We start from the raw sequence: 23,661 nt of genomic DNA on the forward strand, positions 1-23,661 counted from the left end.
GCTCCTAAGTGACTTAGGTGCTTTTGAAAATGGGACTTAGGCTCTTCAGTCACTTCAGTGATTGTGAAAATTTTACACATATTACTTATTGTACTATATGGGAAAGGTGGCTACATTGTCAGATATACACAGCAAAAACAACCTGCTGTGGCTTTCAATTTGGAGGGAAATAACTTCATCTTTCTGCAATATTCAAACCTCTCATATACAGCTCCGCCAGCGCCTCAAATCAAACCTCCTAAGCAATTCTGAATATATGATGGCACTAGCTAAATGCTATGTCTTTCTCCCCTTGCTTCTTTCTTCAGAGGAAACCACACTTGTAGTGAATTCAACAACAAGATGGGAAATCTCATAATAATAGATAACTATTGAATTTAACAAAAGATATTTCCACTGAAACACTCCTGGGGGAATTCTGTGCCAAAAAATTAAAAATTCTGCGCAAAATATTTTAAAATTCTGCATATTTTATTTGTCAACATAACACAATATAATTAAGCCAGTTTCAATTATTTTAGTAATTTATTTCAAAATACATGTCAGCAAGTATGTCGGTAACAATACAGACGAAAAAAGATTCAGGAAATGTATTTTGACAAATAGATTCTTTACTATGCATATTAATACAGAACTTTGAGTTGTAATTCATTTAAACTACAATACAGAAACATATTTCCCGCATCCCTCAGAAGCAGTGCAAAGGTTTGGAGGAGTCGGGGTAATGGAGGAGCTGAGGGAGAGGGAAGTAATTGCTGGGAAGGAGCCTGGGTGCACTGCTCTGTCCCCTCCCCTTTAGCCCACACCTCCTGCCCTGACCCCACAGGCAGGGCACTATGAGGAAAGCAGCCTCTGCCCCCTCTTTCTCCACAGCCTGCTGCTCTGGCCCATGAGCCAGCTGCTCTGTCTTCTGGTGTCACATCAGCCCTTGGTGGGTGAAAGGTGTACGTGCAGCTTCTTTCCGCCTTCTGCAGGGGAAAAAAATCGGTGAGGGACATTAATTCTCCGCTTGCGCAGTGGCACAGAATTCCCCCAGGAGTAATTTAAACATTCGTCACCCACCGATACAAACTGACATCCCACACTCAAGCTATCCTTTCTATGTTAAAGTCAAATGCTTCATCCAACCTATACTCGGACCCCTGAATTTCTGTTTGTCTAATCTCCATAACTGGGGTACCCTCATTTTATTTCAGTTGTAACTGGCTAAGTATTATTTCATGCACATCTCCCAAACAAGGCATTAAAGCTATGCAGAAACGGGAAGCATTTTAAAATGAAATTTGATCATTATTTATTAACATTTGTATTGTAGTATCCAAAAACCCCAGTCATAACAAGGATTCCTTTGTGTCAGATGTTATATAAGGTCTCTGACCTAAGGAGTTTATAATCCAAACTGAAGCAAAATGCAACAAGCCAGTGTAATAAACCATAGGAGGAATTGAGGAGGTGAGAATGAGGGTAACAATGAGAAGTTCAAGTACTTATACAGCCTAGTTAATAAACTATGTGCACAATTTAAGGGTTCTGAATTATCTGGATATTTTCTTCTGCTAAAGCTGAAAAGGAGTGAGTGCCTTATGAAGATCACAACATTTAAATTGCACACTGTGAATATGTACTGGTGACATAGTGGGTATAGGGACTTTAAAGTGAAAGTTCCTTATCTTTGGCTTCTAGCTTATTGTTGCCCCCTAAAAATATGCCAACCCTCCTCATCAGCCCAGGTTCCCTCCTGCTTCTCTCACCCTTATTATCAAAGAACTCTGTCAGCAGATTCTTCACTTTTGAGTTAAATGGCGGCTCTTGTATTTTTCCTTCCCATTCAATTTCTTTTTCCAGTTCAGTAAAACTTTGGCCTGGCTAGCTGTCCAGATGTTGCAAAAGTATATAAAAAACCAACAAAACAGATCCCCTCAGGCATCTCTCAGAGGTAGGTACAATCTGCCCAGGATGAGGCTTCATGTTTGGAATTTAATGATCTGTGTCTATTTGTCAGCAGTGCCCGTTACTGATCCATTGGCACCATGCCATTTCCACCGTCTCGCTCCTTTCTCTCAGGCTTAAGCATGATTTGCCTCACCACTTTTTGATGAGAATTCTTTTATGATTATTGATGATTTAAGCAAATGTTTTTTTCCTTTTTTCTCGTTTGTCAGTTATTTTTGTTTTAATTGTAATGGTGTGTCATAATGATATTTTTGGTGTGTATTTAGGAATGTGTTTTATTCTGCTCAGTGTAGAGCAGACTTCCTCATTGCTCAATCTACATTTTATCCTAAATAAAGTCCTTATTGGATGCTGGTTCAGGCTTCAGGCAGCCAGCATCACAAAATCAGTAACCAGCTGCAGATGTGATAGCACTTGCTATTACACAAATCCTTTGGTCTTGTCTGAAAATATCCCTCATTTGGACATCCATTTGCACCTACGTTTTTAGAGGCTCTAAGTTGTTTCACCATCCACATGGACTTTCCTTAGTTATTAGGACTCCCTAGCAGCAGTACTTTATAATAAAATAAATAAATAATCACTATCTGTGGAGAAGTAATTTACATCTTTCTTCATAATGACAACAAAGTTACATTCAAGAAGATGCCAGCTGGACCTTTGGTTGTACAGCTCACGAGATAAGCAGGCTCAGACTGACACCAGTAAGTGATGATGTGATGTGGCACAAAGAACTTATCAGCATTATGCAGATCCTCCCAAATTTATGCCATTATGCCCTTAATCCACACCATGCCATCATGTATTCAATGTATACCAGACATGTAACAGAAAAACTATTAGGAATGTTTTAGAGAGTTTATAAAAGGTTACTGTGTCTATCTCTTGTATCCCAATGCCTGCAAATCCAGATGCCTTAGTTACCATGGGTGAAATAGTTGTCCTATTAAAGTCAATGGGAGTTTTGACATTAACTTCAATGGAAGCAGATTTTGCCCCTCAAGTCCAACTGTGCAGAACCTAGAGGGAAAGAAAATATAACACATTTAAAAATGGCATTTCTATAAATGTCTCAATTTTAAGGTACAAAATCTCAGCCATTCCAAGATTTGAGGTGAATATTGGGTCCCAATGAGGTTTAAAACTCCTAGGGCATGAAGCCAATACTGGATGATATAAAGCTCTGGGTTTTTTTGTTTTCCCCCCAAAACTGTATGATAGCCAGGCCTAAAGTCACAACATTTTTATTTTTAGAAGAGCTATTACTGGTCTAGGAGTGAATTCTGTGTACCTTGCATCTGAGGCAAGGATAATTTTGGAGGAATCTTTACATATGAGAAGAAGAAAACACATTCATATGGCAGATTGATTCTTGTTTTTAATGCCACTGTTTGAAGCTGCTCAGGGTTTTGGGGTGTTAGAAAAAATTCTGGGAGAAGATATGTGCCATTTTTAGGGTTGTTGTTTTTTCCCCAGAGCAGAACTGAACTTTAAATATTTCTTCTTGCTGACACATTTATTTATCATTAAGGATTTTGACATGTTTTCTTATTATTGTTTAATACTGATGTCAGTACTAACTCATAATATAGGTGCAAACATCTGTTGTTTACTCTGAAGTGACTAGTTTCCATCTATAAAAATTCCATATTAAAAATAAATAATAAAAACATCCTAATGCAATAATAAAAAACATTCTACCTTCAAAAGTTTTGAAGTGTATTGGAACCTTCAGAAAAGAAAAGAGGACTCACTTCCATACCCTTATCACTGACACATACAGGAACGAATTAAACTAAATTCAAGAGGTTCATTATTAGATCTATGATGAACACTGGGCCCAAATTTAGCAAATTGTTTCCTGAATGTCTGCTGTTGCTCCACTGGCACAATGTAAGCCTGATATAACAAATATCTGATACATCAGTAATAATTGCATCCGAATATCCCCAAGTGGATAGGACACTGTAGAGACTTCAGGGAGCCATTCAAGCTCTTGTACTAATAAGCCACTAATAAAATATCTTACTATGATTTGTCTTATTACTACATATTGTATTTTGCTGACTCATGCAATATTATACTTGTAATCCTTACAAGACTATTTAATGACTGATGTTTTATAAAATAAACACAATTGGTTAATACAAGTAAATAGTTCCCAAGACTATAATCACAAGACTATAGCACTATCAAAAGAACCAGTGTGTGAGCAGATGAGATCACAGAAACACTGGACCCAGTACGACCGCTGGTCTGATCTGGTATAACAATTGCTGTGTACTTGAGATAACTGGTACAACCCCTCCTAGTGTGGATGCAGTTATATCGGTATAAAGGCACCTTAAAACAGTATAGCTTATTCCTCTTCCAGGACAAGAATAGCGATACCAGTATACAGCACCTTTATACCAATAAAACTGTGCCCACACTCGGGGATTGTACCATTTTAAATGCAGTGGCATAGTTAAATCAGTACAACTTGTATATAGATGTGTGGCTGCCTCTCATCCTCATCAGGAACGAGGTACAGGGACTGTGGCTGGGAGGTGGCTGCCTGCAAGATGGAGACAAGGAAGCTATAGGAGGATGTTGAGAAACAGAGACATGCCATTCTGAGCAGAGTGCAGCCATGTTCCAGCTACATACTGGCCTACCTGACTCCACAGAGCCCACTAGACCTGCCTATATTGGTGCATTATAAAGCCTGAGGAAAAGTATTCATGAAATTTATATATGCATATTTTAAATGTCCTTAGCGCGTGCTCAACCACGCAACTCTCCAAATATATATATATATGTAAACTATATAAACCCACCACCCTTATATTTAATCAATTCTCCTCCTTTTTTCTCCTCAATTACCTACCAATCCCAGTCAATTAATCACCCCTTGCCCATGGGCCTCCCTCAATAGTTGTCCTCCTGTCTCTCTTACATCCACATTCTCACTCGTACTCAGACACACTCACAGGATCCTCACTCTCTTTCCCTTTTCCTCACATAGTCAAACAGTAGCATTGGCTGAGCAGGAGAGCCTCTAGCTGTTTGACTGGAGGGGAGGAAGAAGCAGAACCCAGCTCCTCCCTGAACCTCTCAAGGGTCAGGGGATTTCATATGAAGGCTCGTTGCCCTTCTGTATTGCCATCTGTCCATCCTAACCCAGCTCTCCCAGCTCCAACAGTAACCATGTTGTCAGTAGCTCAACCAATCTCTGACCCTTCCCAGAATCCCCCTCAGCAGGGAGCTGCAACTACACAGAGAGCAATATGAACAAATAATTGCTTAAAACCACATTTACTTTGCTTAAGCCCATGGGTAGTGGAAACTGACTCCGCATTGAGTTTCGGGGAAGGAGAAAACTAGTTATTCCCTGCCCTGCCTTCTCCGCAGAAGTAGGCTTTCACGTACCTCTAGAGGTAGAATTTTATCAGGTTGAAGGAAGCACACTGTGGAGGTCTTAAACTTCACCTTTGAGAGAGCATTATGTTGTCTGTTTCACTGTGGTATAAAATCTGAAACCAAAATGGTAACTGCAAAAATTTTAAATATACGGACATATAAATTACAATTCTAAAATAGTGTCACTAAGATTAAGGCACACATTTTCAAAGCATTTACACTGTGACTTCTGTGGACTTTATTGACAGCCATGAGGCTAAGGCTGCAAGGCAAGTTAAGAGGTAGTGGGGGGAAATTCAGAATTAAGTCTGAAATTCTATTTTCAGGTGTTGCAGGAGTTTCCTAAGAGTGAGTGCTCTATTATACTTCTACCCTTCAGACCTAAGCCAGCACGGTGGGTTTCGGAGTATGAACTTTAACTTTGTGTTTCTCCTCCTCTGTGGGTTACAGTCAGAACTCACTGTTGTTTTATGTGATTTAATAGTTTCCTTGGTGTTTTTTTCTTCCTTTTAGTCATCTTGACAGATAATGTAAGCGTTGGATTCACATGTACATGTTGTATTGCCAATCTGTGAATCTCACATTTGGCCACTTCTGTTGCTCATATTTTGTTCTTGTAATCTGACTTTGAAGTAGTTCTCTACTTTTGTGTATATTACTGGATGAGGATAGAAATATCAATTAATTACACACATGCACATATATCTTAACAGCCTTCTGTAAAATGTATAGTATTGTAATTCTATTTGTAATGATATGACCTTTTTCACTCTGTTTGAAAGGTGCATTGCAGTTACACTATATTTCATGAACTATTTGACTGACACAAGTCTACCACTCTTCTGTGGTACAAAATGGAGACACATGTGAATTACACATGTGAAAAGATGGAGTCACTCACTAATGTCAGTTGAGTACTATAAATTTACACTGATGGAATGCCAGTCAAAATCTGGCCCAATATATCTTGGAATAAAATACAAACTCTATCCCTGGTTTTGCAGAAGGATCTATCACATATGCATAAAAGAGATGTTTGTTTTCTTCTCTTATTTGCATATTACTCATATGCCTCCAAAATGTGACTGATTTGCATTCATCTTGTTTCTTGTGAACAAAGTGCACCACCTCCACAAAAATTGCACATTTTTCCCAATATAACTCTGTACTTTTGTTTATTACTACATAGTGTTTGGGCCATTCTTGTTGAGCTTGTGGCAGCATCTCCATTCATAAACCCCCATTGGAGAGTGTGCCACTTAAGATGGAGATGAATGGAACGTTTTCTCCCTTTTGAGCAGAAGCAGAAATGATCCAGCAAAAGCTATCTTAAATGCTTCTAAAAGCTTCTAAGAAGCTTTAATAAAACTATTGTAAATGCTTCTAAGAAGTAATTGTGTTGTCTATATTTCAATCTTTAAATTTGGCATCCCATAATTCTCTCTCAAGGAGAGAAGCAGGATATCTGGGAAAGAGTGAAGGGCGAATTTTGTGTGCACAGTGAAACGGTCATTTCTAATATGACTGTAATATGATGGTATAGCCTTTTCTTGGCATTCATATATTCAATGAGTATGAATGAGGTGCATGACAAAGGTGCATGGTGTATTGTTATACCTAATTACATGTGCTGCATAGAATCTGTATTGTATAGGAAGAGAACCAATATTTTCCAGAATAAACTTAAGAAATAGAATCAAGGGTATACTTTATAATCACACATGGAACATATACAGAGCATATGCTTCTAAATAACTAAGAGGATGTGAATGAACAATGACCACACTGTAAATTAATATATTTTTTCTCATCTTGCCTTTATCCTGTGGATCAGCCAAATCTAATACCTGAATTAACAAACACACAGAAAGCAAGAAGACAGGAGGAGATTGGTTCAATATATAGAGTAGTAATCTACTAGATCATATTCATGACTTTTCTCCCTCACGGACCATAAAGACATGATTCTGATCTCATTTACAGTAGTCATACACTGACTTCACGGGAGTTACTCCTGATTTACATTGGTCTGAGAGAGAGGACAACAAGACCCAAAGTCTTTTGCTTTTTCAATTCCATAGAAATGTGAAAAACATTAGGGTTATCAATTAATCACGGTTAATGCATGAGATTAACGCAAAACAAATTAACTAGATTTAAAAAATAGTTGTGATTTCACACTACAAAAAAGATAAACAAAAGAAATAGTATTTTTCAGTTCACCTCATGTAGGTCCACTCAGTCCTACTTCTTGTTCAGCCAATCATTAAGACAAACAAGTTTGTTTACATTTATGGGAGATAATGCTGCCCCACTTCTTCTTTACAATGTCACCTGAAAGTAAGAACAGGCATTTGCTTGGCAGTGTTGTAGCTGTCATTGCAAGGAATTTATGTGCCAGATATTCTAAACATTCATATGCCCCTTCATACTTCAACTTGTAGGCTCTAAGGTTTTACATTGGTCTGTTTTTGAGTGCAGTTTTGTAAAATAATAATAATAATTCTACATTTGTAGCTTGCACTTTCACAATAAAGAGATTTCACTACAGCACTCATATGAGGTGAATTGAATACTATTTCTTTTGTTTATCTTTTTACAGTGCAAATATTTGTAATAAAAATAATAATATAAAGTGAGCATTGTATACTTTGTATTCAGTGTTGTAATTGAAATCAATATATTTGCAAATGTAGAAAAACTTCCAAAATATTTATAATAAATTTAAATTAGTATTTTATTATTGCTTAACAGTGCAATTAAAACTGCCATTAATCGCAACTATATTTTTAAATCTCACAATTTTTAATCGTTTGATAGCCCTAAAATATAGAAAATTAAATAACTATAAATTAAGACGTAATGTTTTTGATTAAAGAAATGAGAATGAAAATTAAAAATATAAGATGGGTTAATCTTTTTAAAAATGCAGCTTCTGACAACAATGTTTAACTTGGTTTTTTTTCTTTTGAGGAAATTCCAAGAAATCCTTCGATTTACTTGTTGCCTCTTTCCTTGTTTTACAAAACATATTACAGTATTCTACAGTAATGGTTGAATACACTTTGTTATAAAGATAACACGGACTTCTGTAGTATGTTTATAAAGATTCATTGTTGCCACAGCACATATGAGTTTTGATAGGAGTTTTCAATAGAATATCCGTTCAAAGGGATGCAATGTCAAGAAATGCCAGGCGTGGTAGAATATGCTGGATGAATATGTTTCCTGGATGATACTGAAATATAATTTAGCTCTAAAGAGGTTATCATAATTATGAATCAAGCCCACCATTGTTTTTCCATGCTATATATAAGAATGGATAAGACTTGAAGATTATGGCAGACTCAGCTTCTAAAAAGTGTTTCATAGACTCATAGATTTTTAAGAGCAAAAGGGACCATTATGATCATCTGGTCTGATGCCCTAGATAATGCAAGCCATAGAATTTCCCAGAGTGATTCCTGGGTCTAGCCCAATAACTTGTGGTTGAACCAGGGCCTATCTTTTAGAAAGACATGGACTCTTGATTAAAGACTTGATATGATGAATTTACCACATCCTTTGGTAATCTGTACCAGTGGTTCACTTAGCTTATTTTTAAATTTTTACATTTGACATCTAGTTGGAATTTTGATGAGTTCATCTTCCAGCCACAGGGTCAGATCTTGTTATGCCTTTGTCTGCTAGATAAATAAGCCCTTTGGTATCAGATATCTTCTCCCTTTGTAGGTACTTATAGGCAGACATAAGTTCATTTAAAATAATGCAACTATCTGATCTGTCTAATTATACAAAATTTTGCTACAAATCTTGTATGAACCTTATTTGTGACTCCCAAAGCCCTCAGTCCTAGCCAGAAAAAGGGAAGGAGGAGGTTTCCTTGCAATATTTTGGCTGCTGCAAGTCCTGTCCGGTCTGGAACCCAAGATGAAAAAATACATTGAAAATTCAAAGCTAAATCTCAACAGGACATTTCAGATCATTCATAAAAAAATTCACTCTGGTTCTATAAAGGGGCAAAGGGTTGAGAGAGTTCCTGTTCCAGAAACAGTTCACCTACCTCTCCCTCTTACTCCTACAATTAAAAGTGAAACTATCATTCATGTCAGTTGGGATCACAAATCTAAATTCAGCCATTTGAAAATGTTACCCTTTAATTTCAAATGCATTTCTATTTAAATTCACTTAAAGCCACAATGTAAATGTTAGGGATAGAAAATAGTCCCCTTTAGTCTGAGGAATTCGAGCTAGCAGTTTCCTGTGACCCATCACAACCTTCTTCATCATCAGCCTCTCTCATAAAAGCCTCTCCAGCTCTGCTTAGGTCCATCACATTTCAGAGTCTAACTGAAAAAAGCCCTGACATTTTTGGCAAGAGAACGACGAAGTTGGCAATGCCGGCCTAATCCACTTGACCTCAGAAGTAAGAATGAACCTGGAATAACATGATATGGCCAACAGCATTACTCTGAGTTTCTTTGTCATTTGTCATTATCCCCCTGTCTCTAAATTAGTATCACTAAGTCTGCAAATATTACATCTATTGCCAATCTCATAGTGTTAAAGAAATTCACAGTTAAAAATATTCTGTAAACGTCCCTGTTGTGAATTATCCGTATCAGGCCTTTATATCTTTGCACTCAAGCAATTTGCCAACTTGACAGGATGATGTCATTTAACAGTTGTATGTACTTCCTGGACTATATTATGCATGTTGATTTAAAACATTCACCAGCAACTTTTACTCACTGGCCTGTCTCTAGGCTTCAGAACCTTTTTGCAAAAACAGGCTTGAATTCTTTCTCGCTACACTCTCCTTAGATTTTAACTGATAGAATATTATGACTTCCTCTATCTTATGTTTGGTGATTTTGCAGTTAGTTGCAGTGGTCTGCATAATAGGATGTGTGTGAATAGAATGTGGCATCAGGTAAGGTGCAGATGCTGAATACTGACAAAGTGAGATAATTTAATGAACACTAGCAAAAGTGAGTTTAATTTTTTGAGCTCTGGGGATATCCTTGTCTATAACGTCAGTTCTCTCTATTGGCTATGAATCAGTTATTTGTGCTGTAAATTCTGCTAAATAAATAAAAGATACATCTACTATACTTGGTTTCCTCATGCACCTTCATAATAAAATTTCTGAATGTTTCACAAGAAGATGTTGTAGAGCTAAGGTCACCATGGTTTCTCTTAGGAGGCTGAGACACACTGTGAACCGGGAAGTCAATATCATCTTTAACTCATTTTAGATCTGGATGAACATAAAAGATAAACCATTCATTACTGCTACATGCACATTTCACTCAACATTTTTAGAATAAATTCTTGTGGAGTTCATAGCAACTGGGGAAATAGCCCAGAGCTTGGATTAATATTATATTTCAAACACTGAATAAGATAATAAGAACTCCCTTAAAACATAACCTACAGGAGCCTGGAGTGCTGGCTTTACCATTCCACCCACAATCATATCAACCAAGAGAAGGAAAACATTAATAGCATCAGTAAATTTGCCCCTTGAAAAAGACATCTTGTAGAAATTAGAGGTGGAAAGTCTCAGTAGAGCATGCTTCCTGATAGAGCTAGTTCAGAATTTTCCATCGGAATGATTTTTCTGATGGAAAATGCAATTTCTGCAAAATCAAAAGTTTCCGTAGGAAAACAATTTTTTTTTGGCAAAATTATGATTTTTCATTAGGAAAATCAAAATGAAATTTTTTGTTCTGGGTCAGTTTGACCTGAATTGGAATAGTTCATTTTGTTGTACTGACTGTAAATATTTAGTTTTGAATAAGTTCAATAAAACATTACACTGCATTTTTCTATCCTTGCATTGCCCTTCCTGGTCTTGTGGTCATTGTAGTTCAGGCCCCTTCTCTCCTCTGGGCCAGGCTCCCTGGAGGCTTACATCTCCTGTAATGCAATGTGGATTTCCTTCTGATCATGCTCTGTGTTGTGCATCCTGGGAGATGTTTTCCAGCTGGAACATCAGGCTCCTGAACAACAGCTCCCATTAGAGTGCACCATAATGGGAAAATTCAGTTTAATGTCGGAATGACTCCAAACGAAGCTTTTCAGATCATTTTAACAAATTAAAATGAAGCATTTTGATGTTGGCAATGTAAAAATGTTTTGTTTTGGTTGCAAATGTTGAAACGAAATGTTGTGTCGATTCCAAATCAAAATTGTTTGGAATTTTTGTTATGCAAAAAAATTTGAAACTTCAACTTTTGGTCCCAATTTGGGATGTAAACAATGTTGACATGTCAGAGTTTTCCATGGAACACAATTCTAAATTTTGCTAAGCTATCTGTCTCCTAATGCAGGATTTAAAGCATATGTTCTTGAGTGTTTTATCCAAATTTATGTAAAATTATTCATTGCCAGGCCTGCTCACAGAGGCTCATTTCAGACCTAACATTTTCCCCTTCCTTTGCATACCATTGCATAAATCTCCAAATTAGGTGCCCCACTGCACAACTGTCTTCAGGTACATAAAATGCTATCTTACATCTCCAACCATGTTCCCTTCACATTTCATCAATTCCCAATACATCAGAACTCCCCCTATTTTATGAATTCTCCCATACTCCTGTTCTCTTCCAGTCATCTCCCTACCACATTAATTCTCCCCAAGTCCACACAGGCTCTTTTTCTCAACAATTCTTGGATGCTAATGTTGCTCTAGTTCTCCATCCCTTTCCCCTCATTCCTTCTACCATAGAACAGAGATGTAAACTGGAGCATCAGGCCAAAGAGGAAAATTAGAAAGAAAGGATATTCTACTTCTCTGGAAGAGACTGTTGAATAGTCTAATAGACTAAGTGATAGGAAGATGTTCCCTGATAGCCTAAATTTTCTGTTGCTCAATTTCGTTCTATGGCTGTGTCCTATCCTGCTTGGTGTTTACAACCTCAAATCATTATCAACAGTTACTATAACCTCTACTTTTCTCATGGTTCAAGTAGCAAACTTTCACAGTGCAGAAAGGTAGTCAATGGCATAGAAGGTGGAGAAAAATAAAAAAGGGGTCATGTTCCCTACTAAAAAATGCAAGTTATTTTAAATTGCAAGGAAAACATAATTATAGATAATTATCACAGATTACACTTTCTACATACATACACTCATTAAATTACTTATTAGATAATTATTTTGATAGATTTTTTTAACTTTCTTTTTACTTGATGTTACATACAATAACTGATGTGTATTGAAGAATCTCAAAGTACCCACCAAAATTTTCTTAACAAATGCTTAACTTTTAATAAACAAAATAAAGAGACTCCCAAAGAATGGGAGATAAAAGTATCAGTTTCTAATCATTTCCAGTCAGTTCTCAAGCTACCACTGTTCCACCTTCAGATTAATTAAACAAGGTGCATGCTAGACCTTTAGTTGCAAAATATTTATCCTCTAATTTGATCTTAACCAGGATCTTGTAACCAATAGAAACACATCAATTCACATGGTCTCCCTCCAAGCCCATATCATTAACCCTTTATTTACTGACTTTATATTATGTGCAAATCACGTATCTACCATTAGTAGATTACAATACAATTTTGGAGTAGAAAACAATACAATTACACTTATCAGTAATGATTTCACTAATCAGTCAGAAATGCTAAACATATATTATTAAGAATGGCAGCCAGAAATACTGTTGAAGTGCGCACTATATATATGATCATCCTATCAAACTACCATCATAAAACAATGTCATATCTGTCACTAATCTGTACAAGAACCATTTTTTGTACAGGGAGGGATGGAGAAAACTTGATGTCTTACACCAGTTAGTGTTTACTAAATTCAATATTATTTAATGTCTGAACTACTCAAATATAATCTAACCAAGCAAGTGTTGTGATAATTTATGTGTAAGAAAATATTAACTTAGATGTGACATTTGGACTTTAGAGTTAGGGACTGTCATTTACTATATGTTTGTATGATGCTCAGAATCATGGGGCCCTGACCTAACTGGGGACTCTATGCAAAATAAATATCAGTAATAAAAATAAGTCGTAAGTTTTCCTGAGAAAATCATCCCACACATAGGTTAATATCGTAACATGAAAGTGTATAGTTTTAGTTTAATTCTCTCCTTCGATTTCATCAGTTACCAATGTAGTGTCTCAAAAGATGTAAAACATTTTGGTATGTCATTCAAAGTTGAGCAAGAAAAAAGTAATGCTGATTTCTTGTGTTCACGTAGAAACATTTTCTTCACAATTCCTTCCTTCTATTTTGCATACTTGGGCTTAAATCTAGATAAATAATATATTTCCCTCTAGTGCATTCTACTTAAGTCCCTTTTCTGGTTTGCAGCTCATAATATTTTCTCTCTCAGCCTGATTCGAAGTCCATTGAAATCAGTGGAAAGATTCCTATTGACTCCAATGGGCTTTGGATGAAATCCCAATTTCTCACTTCAGAAAGTCACCAAGATGATTCCTCCTACTTAGCAAATGTCATCTTATTTCTGCCTCCATATTAGATATAATTTTTTAAAATCTTGTGTTCCTGTCAAAAACGTTACCATAAATGCAATAGATCTGGTTCTTCAAAGCCTCCACCTTTCTGTCAAATAACAAACTGGTTTTAATTAAAACATTGTTTTGAGATAATTTTTTTAATAAGGATTGTCTTTTAATAGGGGATGTCTTGTTATCCCCTACACTTCGAATTCCCTCTGAATCAGCCCATCCACCCAGGATCTTAGACAAGATTCTGAGTTGCTTTGGACATGCACTTGGTATAGTTTAAGGGATTGGGAGTGGGGGGAAGGTTACTATATTACTATCATCCTGCATTTTGAGGCCTTCCAGGGTCCAGTCTGGTCCCTGACATAAATTCAAGCAGTCAAAAGGCTACTCTAACTAACACCTGGTTCCTCGTGGCCCCAAGCCATTCTAGCAGCTGTGAATAGCTAGAGCATAGAGAATATACTTCCTACATCTGGGACTAGGAGAGGGTGTGTTGTAGAGCCATTGCAATGGTTTGTGCCATTTGGGGATTTCCTTACTTCAGGTGAAGCCTCAATAATGATTAAACCAGCTTTCCAGTGTCTTTGCACCACTGGAGCAGCACTGGAATGGGAACCAAAATTTGACTTTGAAAATGTAACTCTACAAATAAGATCACTGAGTTGTGCATTGCATGAATTCTTACTAATCATGTCTGACACCAGTCTGTCCTACTTATGAAATAATATTGTAGTATATCAAAATAGCAGCAACTTCCTTCTCTTTCAGCTGTCTTTATCCATAGACCAGTTTTTCAGGACCAACAACACATTAGATTTATTTAGCTTAATCTATATGAACAGTGGAATACATGAAAGTGAGGAAAAAGTTACTAACACTTGTACAACTACTCTCACTTACATTCCTCCTTGATTTTTCTCCATGTTCCTAAAAATCCTTACTGTCATTATAGTACCTGCAGAGTGATACCACTAACAGACCTGGCTGTTTGTTTCTAAGTAAGAACAGCTGTGCAACAGACTGTCTGAACAGTCCCTATTACAGAATGCAACATGGATCATTGACACAAAGGCAGCACTACACCAGCTGGCTCTCTGTCTCAGTGCGTTTCTATTCCTGGATGATTTACCTGTTCTCAGTCCTGTCACCTTAGCATTTCTACCATCCAATTAAAAACCACTGTTGCTGGATTCACTCTGCTGTAAATTAACAATGCTATTTATGAGACCAGAACTGGCCACTTTTTTATTTAACTCTGTGATACATGACTTACTTTTAAATTCATAAAAGCTGCTTGATTATTTATTTGTGGTATATTTTAGTTCTCTTGTGGAGTTTAGATCAGAAAAATTCTTTTCTAATGTATTCATATGCAGTGATCTAAATTTCCTAATCATAATCATGTCAGCAAAAATGGAGATGCTCTTAGGATAACATTTTAGTCTAGAAAATGATTTCCCTTTAAAATGGATTCAATGGACATGATGATATAAAAAGAAGATGCAAAATTACACACAACAGTTTGCATAATCAAAACAGATATGTTTTGTATTCAGGCAGGATGCTTTTTTTTACTACATTAAATGGAAGAAAATAGACCTTTTGGGATTCTGCGACTGTGTTATGGTTACAAATGCAGTAGTTGTGGAATTCTAATAGGATTATAGAGAGCAGGTTCAGAAATTCAAAAAAAAAAAAAAAAAAAGATTCAGTCATGGTAAAGACTCAACGACAATGAAGAATAAAGAGATATTTTAAACTAATTATAGTCCATTTATTTCAGACCGTAGAGTACCTCATTTTGTATACTATATCTAAAGTTAAATTTTGTGAAAGTCTGAAATATTTGCGTACTCGTTTGTGCAAGAAATATTACTGATTTCCTTTTAGCAGGAATTTAACCAAGATATAATGAACAGAAAATATTAATGTCATTATGTATATCCATGGTTCAACCACACATTGAATACTTTAATAATGTACTTTGTAATAATAATAATGAATAAAGTAGAGTTTTATTCAATAGGAAATATATGTGGATGTCTATATACCTTACTCAGAGCAAAACTTACACATTATGCAATAATTTATGAAGTGCTCCGTGGACATCTCCTGCAAAGAGAGGAGTAGACAGGCTTCAAATTAGCATGTCTCTTTCCTAATGAACAATAATCTTAATTCAACAGATCAACAGACCATGTTACACAGGCTGCAGAAAGTATTGTTTATTTTCAAACATGAAGTGAAGATGACATTGTGACATTCAACTGGACATCATTGAATGAGAAACTAGTCCCAAATGTTTTAAATGTATCACTATGTGTGCAGCTATTATTCCGCTTGAGGCTCTTGAATGGGAGACCCTCCAAGGAAAACTTGCAAGTTGATTAAGTAGGTGGCAATCTTCATTGCTCACCCAGAGCCCCAATACAATTTGCTGGCTTACAAATGAGACATAAAATATATTATTACTACCTCTCCTGCTTTTTCTCCCTTTGCACTTCCCCTTCATTCTCTCTTTAAGTCATTCTTCAATCTGCAGGGAACAAGTCTCTGCAATTCAACCTTTTCATTTATCTTCTGACTTCTTACTGGTAGTCTGGAGAAAAATGTGTCTCTTTAGTAGGCACTTCCTGTCTCATATTACCATAAAGATAAAGACACATGCTGCAGTGAGGCTGGCAGTTGGGTGACAGATCAGAAGAACGTAAGAATGGTCATCCAGGGTCAGACCAATGGTCTACTTAGCCCAGTGTCCTGTCTTCCAACAGAGTCCAGTACCAGATGCTTCAGGGGGAATGAACAGATCAGGGCAATCATCGAGTGATCAAATCCCTTTTTTCCACTTCCAGCTTCTGGCAGTCAGAAGTTTAGGGACACCCAGAGCAAGGGGTTGCATCCCTGACCATCTTGGCCAATAGATATCAATGGACCTATCCTTCATGAACTTCTCATTCTTTTTTGAACCCACTTATACTTTTGGCCTTCAAAACGTCCACTGGCAATGAGTTCCACAGATTCACTTTGTATTGTATAGAAAAATACTTCCTTATGTTAGTTTTAAACCTGCTGCCTATTCATTTCATTGGAAGACCCCTTGTTCCTGTGTTATGTAAAGGGATAAATAAACCTTACTTTCTCCATACCATTCATGATTGTATCATATCCCCCCTTAGTCGTCTCTTTTCTAAACTGAACTGTCCCAGTCCTTTTAATCTCTCCCCATATGGAAGCTGTTCCATCCCTCTAATCATTTTTGTTGCCCTTCTCAGTACCTTTTCCAATTCTGATATATCTTTTCTGAGAAGAGGCAATCAGAACTGCACGCAGTATTCAAGGTGTGGTTGAACCATTGAAATATATAGTGACATAGATACTTTCTGTTTTATCATCTATCCCTTTCCTAATGATTCCTAACATTCAGTTAGCCTTTTTGACTACCAGTGTACACTGAGCTGATGTTTTCAGAGAACTATCCATGATCATGAGGAAACAAGCAGATGAGTAGGCCTGCAAGGAAGTTTTCCCTGAAGCATGACTATAAGGGGAGGGAACTGATTCTGGGAGGCATTTTATAATCAAATTTTGATTCCATGTCCAGGGAGCCCTGGAAAGCAAAAGTTCCTGGCTAGAATACAAATCTGCAGAGCATAACAAAAATCTTTAGTCAGCTGTCAGGTGGCTGAAAAAGTAGGGAAATAAAAGGTTCTTAACAATCTAACTGAACTTTATCCAATTTGCATAACAGGAGATAATATTTTTCTTTCACTCACGTTTTTATTCCATGCCCATCACTGAATATCTAGTAAACTACCTGAAGGATATTTAACTCATCATGATCTCACTTCTCATTACCCCCACCTTGGAAAACCTACGGTACTGCACAATTTCATCCTTAGGATTGCTGATGAATATAGCTATGGGCTACTAAAAATGCACATCAAATGTCTGGACAGAACTGTGTGGGAGGCAGTACCCTTGTCAGCTGACAAGATATTCAGGTTGTGTTGTATGTTGTTCAGTGTTACAGTCAAGAAAACATTTTCCTTGGCTGAAGACGGCACCAGCTTTTACTCCTCAACAAGAATGACAGGAGCAACACAGGATATTTTGGCTTAATGGGAACTTTTCTCTTAAGTGACATCTTCTTTGCATAGGTGGAAATTATTTCTGCCAATGCACTCACAAGTACATTTTCAAGAAGCATTGATTTTATAATGAGAAATAACACACTGTCTAGAAATAAATGTTTAATATATATCTATCATCTATATCCAAATGTCTTCACTAGTAGAGTCAGAGTGAGAATGATCATTAGGAGATAATCATAAAGGTAGCCAGGAGAGAGGCTGTGTATTGTCATTATCTTCTTAGGCTGCCACAGAACCAGCCCTGCTCTTGACTTTGTATTTCTGAGAGAATACTTAGAATGGAGCAGGGTCAAACATTATGAACAGACCCTACAGGACATGTTTGGCATATTAAGCTGTTAGCCCGAACCAGTGACATACCTCTGGAGCCTGCTAACCATGAAAAGGTCTCTTCAAGGTAATGTTATGATTTTGTCTTTACTTTGTCCAGATATCAATCATTATGCTTCTGTCTAGCTAACGCACTCATCTGGCCCCCATTACCATGGTATCTGAGTGTCTCACAATCTTTAATGTATTTATCCTCACAACACCTCTATGGGGTAGAGATGTGCTATTATCCCCATTTTACTGATGGGGAACTGAGGCACAGACAGACTAAGGATACGTCTAAACTTTGAGTTGTAATTTCCAGCTCAAGGAGACACACTCCTGATGGCTTTCATCAAGCTACCATGCTAAAAATAGGAGCGTAATCCTGGCAGCATGAGTAACTAGCTGCCTTGAGTACATATCTTTCCAAAACCCTAGATACGTATTTAAGCAGCTAGCCCCTCCCACTGCACCTACATTTCTATTTTTAGTGTGCTAACTCATTCAGAACTAGTGTGGGTATGGCTCCTCAAGGTGGAAATTTAACCTTCAGCTCAAAGTGTAGATATACCCTAAATGACTAGCCCAAGATCACACAGGAAGTCTGTGGCAGAACAGGAACTTGAATGCAGGTCTTCAAGATCTTAAGCTGATGCCTAACTATTGGACCATCCTTCTCTCCTGTTTCACTATTTTTCCTCCTGCTGATGGAACCAATCTTTGGGGTATGTGAAGCCAGTGGACTCCCCATCTTATTTTGGACCCCTAAAAAATGTCAACACTAATCTCCACTTGCATTTAAAAAAAAAATCCAGCTTTTATATTGCAGAGATAGCCCCAGATCATGGACTGATTTGTGGCTGTGCTCAATGCATCTCCAGAAAGATGTGTTCAAAGGGGGCTTTTAAGCCACTTTTATCCTGGGTCTGGTTGGCATCTGAGTGGTTTCTGGCATTTAGCAGGTTGTTCTACATTATGCCAAGTCCAACGGCCCCTGAAGGGCCATACTGATAATCAGAGAGCTAAGCCCCCTTACACACCCTCTGCACTAGAAGCCAGAAGAGGGTGGTGTAGCAATTGCTATGATAATCCTATGCCACCGAGGGGAAGATAAAGACACATGCTGCAGTGAGGCTGGATTTGTGAGTTTTCTGTCTGTCTAGGTAGGACTTGCCTTGCCTCCTGAAACATGCAGCTCCAATCTCCTTGCTATTTGAGGATCCTAAAACTAATCTGCCCAAGCTGGGTCTGTGTAAACTTACTCCCTCTTGACTTCAGTGGGAGTTACTTGCTCAGGCATATTTGAAAATCCTATGAGGTGCCTGACTACATCTTTAGGCACCTAAATACCTTTAAAAATCTGACCCCCAATTTCTCTGCCGTCAGACAACCATTAGCAAGCCTATCTGAAACAAATCATTTTTTTCTCAGTCCCGTTCTAGTGGAGAGGGATTTGTATAATTAGACGCCTCACTGAGACTAGCAATGATTGTCATTACCGTTGGTTGGCTCAGCAGAGAGTTTTATCGGCAAAAGCGTGAATGATCCTTGTCAGTACAGGTAGTGCCTGTGGTATAAGGCAGTGGCATGCAGGCAAGCCAAAGTGGGGAAAGCATACGTCTGCTGTACCTATTGTGCAGAAAAATAGAGAACTTCATTTTCCTGGCCTGTCAGTCTGGCATATCTCAGAGCACTAAATTCACTCTAAAAATTGAACAAAGAAAGTACCTAATGTTGGGAACGACACTTACTGCGTACTAACGGCCTGAACAGAGTCTGAAAAGAGAGGTTTTCATTTCTCTCTTACTTAAAAAAAAAAAAAAAGTACATACGTTTTTTCTGCAGTTACACAACTACACAGAGAGTGAATGGTTGTTGTAGAACTAATGAAAAGAATACTGCCTGCAGCTGATGGCACATCCTATTTCCATCTAATTGGATGGTTTTCTTCTGGGCTCGTGGAAAATTGCGGATTCTGCAATTTGAAAGTATTTCTGCAATTTTTAGTTTTCTGAAATATTTAAGCTTCTTTTTTTTTAACAAAATTCTATTTCACTTTCTTTGTTGTGAAGATAGTCATTAAAATATACATTGATGCCCTCCACCCTGCTCAAAGAGCATTGCCTCCAGCCTGCCAGCAACTGCAATACTGACAACGAATGCCCCTTTTTCATACAATTAACATTAAGACCCCAGTTGATGCTAAACACTATAGAAGACACAGTTTCTGTCCTGAAGAGTTTACAACCTAGTCAAATATAAGACAAGCAACTGTAAGTGGTTATAACAAACTAAAGATAGGAAATGAGAGAGGGTGGGTGGAGGAAACATAATAGGAGTATGTCATACCACGGAATAACTATGTTCACAACTTGATGGTTCTGAGACATACTTTCTTTTTTATTTATAGGCTATAAATCAGTACATAAATTAGATATCAGCAATCCCCGCTGGCACTCTAGCACACCATTATCAGGAGACAATAAGGAGTTGACAATAAAGATAAGCTGAATCTATTTTTAAATTATTTTCTCTCCACCCCCAATTAAAAAATATTGTCTTAAATAAAAGTAATGCATGTATGTGGATCTTATGTTCTTGTTCTGGCCCAAATTCAGGAGAACATTCCTATTCAGGAAAACATTTAGCATGACTTAATGGCGGGCCATTGAAGTCATAGAGACCTGCGCACATGCTTAAAGTTAAACACTGTGCTTGAGTGCTCTCCTGAATTTGGTTCTGTATAGTTTGCATAATTTTTCAGGTTAACTCTCAAATGAAAAAAAAAAAAAGTTAGTTTATTGCAAAGTTATCCATGTATAAACCATTGCTTAGTTGGCCAGGCCTATCATGGATTTATTATTTTTTTCAATCAAAACATTTTTTAATAACAGTTAAACATTGACTACAAGCAATTATCAGACCCAAGAGGTTCAAATAGTTAGGATGGATACCGGTTCATGCCAACTTTCCTTTGAAAACTTTCCTGGCATTCAAAACTGTTCACCTATCCAAGCTGAAACTCAAAATTCTTTCTAAAGTCAGATCCATTGGTAGACACGTATAAAATATATAGTAAATATACGATCACTCAAAAATCACTGAACAGATACTAAACATATTTTATCACTTGGGCTATTTAGCTTTTCTATTGGCTGTTAATGGTTTGCACTTTTGTGGCGGGGCGGGTGGAGTTTGCACACATCTTAGCATAGATGACTTTGCAATAGGTGCATTTGTAGGTAGTTTAAATGAAGAAATAGAAAATAATACCATGTTTCTGTATATTTTCCACTTAAAACTTTGTTTACCTATGCTTTTGTTTATAAGTCTAACTTTATGGTATGACATAATGGCACTGAGTTTACCAACTGTTATCTTTTGTGTTTGCTATAATGTGGTAAGTCATTTTGAAAATGTTATTCAAATTCTTACCTATTGCCAATGCTGTTCCTAATGGTTGTAAGCAGTTGTTTCAGTTGAGAAAAGAGGGTTTCTCTATTTAAAAGTTGGGAGAGAAAGTATTTCTCATGGTTATGGCAAGTCACACATTTCTCTTTTACAGGACTCATTTATCTGCTTACGTTTTGAAAATATTCCAAGTTTTCTTTTTGTGAATAAGCAGAACTTGCACATTGAAACTGACACCACCTCATTTCTAGTTGTTTTTGGCCTTTCTCCTTGTTGTGAAACTTAGCTGAACTCAGATCAGTTTACAGGTGATTCTGAATGTTAACAAAACCAATGGCATTCATACTACTTTTCTTTTAAGACATGCTAGTCCAGATCCTGAGCTAAAGTAAATAGATGTAGCTATCGTGATTTACCCCAGCTGAGATCTGACCTAATATTTTTAGTAAACAAGTCTTCTTTTACACTAACAGTACAACAAGGGCATATCATTGTTGCTGAGATTTAGCTCTAAGGATTTATGATTTTAATTCAGAGATAGCAAATACTGAGAGGTGGTAGAAGTCATAGGGTCTACTGTCCAAAGATACTTAACAAAGTCAGCAACAAATCCAGTCTGGACTCGGGTAGTCTGCACAGTAATTAAGATTATCTTATTACCAAAATCAGCTAAAATGATTTTCAAATAGAATACAATGCCAGTATAAGACCACTGAGAGAGTGCTCCCAACTTTTCATCTCACAGTGACATGCAGTAGCATTATTTTCTAGATGCCTTTTCCAGAGGATGGGAAAAAAAGAGTTTACTAGATGTTTCCACTGTAAGCAGCCCTAAATATTAGGGATAGCCTTGTAACCTCATCAATGTACCCTCCATTTTGCTTCCCTTCATCCTGTGCCAACACTATACATCAAACCACTGGGACGTGTATTTCAGGTTCATGTTGCACGGTCATTACCAGGTTGACTTGATCCAGCACTTGTTATTTGTATTTACTATTTGTATTGTGGCACTGCCTAGGAGCCCTAGCCAAGGATTAGGAACCCCTTGTGCTAGGCACTGTACAAACAGAACAAAAAAGACTGTCCCTGCCCCAAAGAGTTTATTTAACTTTGAATTCAATATGGCTATTCATGTACTTAATGAGGTTATTCTCACATTCTTAATTTAAGCACTACTTTGCTTGTGCTCAGCACCTTGCAGGATCAAACTATAATGGGGGGCATAGGGAAGAGAACCTCAAACAAGTCAAACAGTACCCTACTACCTTTCTTCATGGAATTCCCAAGTGCGGCACAGAGAGGTTGGAGAATGTGTAAAAACAATTGGCTGAGGGAAGGATGTAACAGAATGAAGGGGAATAGGGAAGGATCAGTACGAGGTTCTGGCTCCTTTCTTCTACAAGCCTTCAGATGAGATGATGATGTCACCAACCTACTTCAATATCTCACTCCTTGCATAACTAATAAATACATAGTTAACTTGTATTTGTTTGCATTTGTAAAGTAAGGAAATAATTCCATGGGATCAGGTGGAATTCATATATATATGTATATACCTCATTATCTTTAGTATTAAATACCACATTATTTCTTACAATGAACCTTTTGTCTGATTAATCTTATATCTCATGTTTTATTTGGGGGAGGTAGAGATGATTGGAAATGGCTACTTCTAAGATACAATAGGCCAGATTCATTTCTGGCATAATCATATCTCTTAACAGTTCCTCATCTTGATCGATATTACTGATTTTAGCATTAAAGTTTCCTATGTCACTCAATAATTTGGTGTTCCCTCACTTTTATTACTGAAAATAGTTTCAGGATTCTTTATTTCTGATGTCAATAGAGGTTCTAAAAAGAATGATTTACATGGAAGGGATCCATCCCATAGCATTTTATCTTTTTTGCATGAATTATTTTGTGTT

General features: G+C 37.1%; 1 long non-coding RNA gene across 1 annotated transcript; it reads right to left on the bottom strand.

Moving 5' to 3' along the window:
* Positions 1-507: 507 nt before the first annotated feature.
* LOC137142712 (uncharacterized) lies at positions 508-10,617 on the bottom strand. The gene is made up of 3 exons (XR_010917007.1): positions 10,488-10,617; positions 2,878-2,973; positions 508-968 (listed from the first exon to the last, which is right to left on the bottom strand). It is a non-coding gene; the product is annotated as an uncharacterized lncRNA (long non-coding RNA).
* Positions 10,618-23,661: the final 13,044 nt, after the last annotated feature.

Source organism: Emydura macquarii, unplaced genomic scaffold, assembly GCF_026122565.2.
Source record: "Emydura macquarii macquarii isolate MOO-44397 ecotype Brisbane River unplaced genomic scaffold, CSIRO-AGI_Emac_v2 contig_374, whole genome shotgun sequence".
Lineage (NCBI taxonomy): Eukaryota > Metazoa > Chordata > Testudines > Chelidae > Emydura > Emydura macquarii.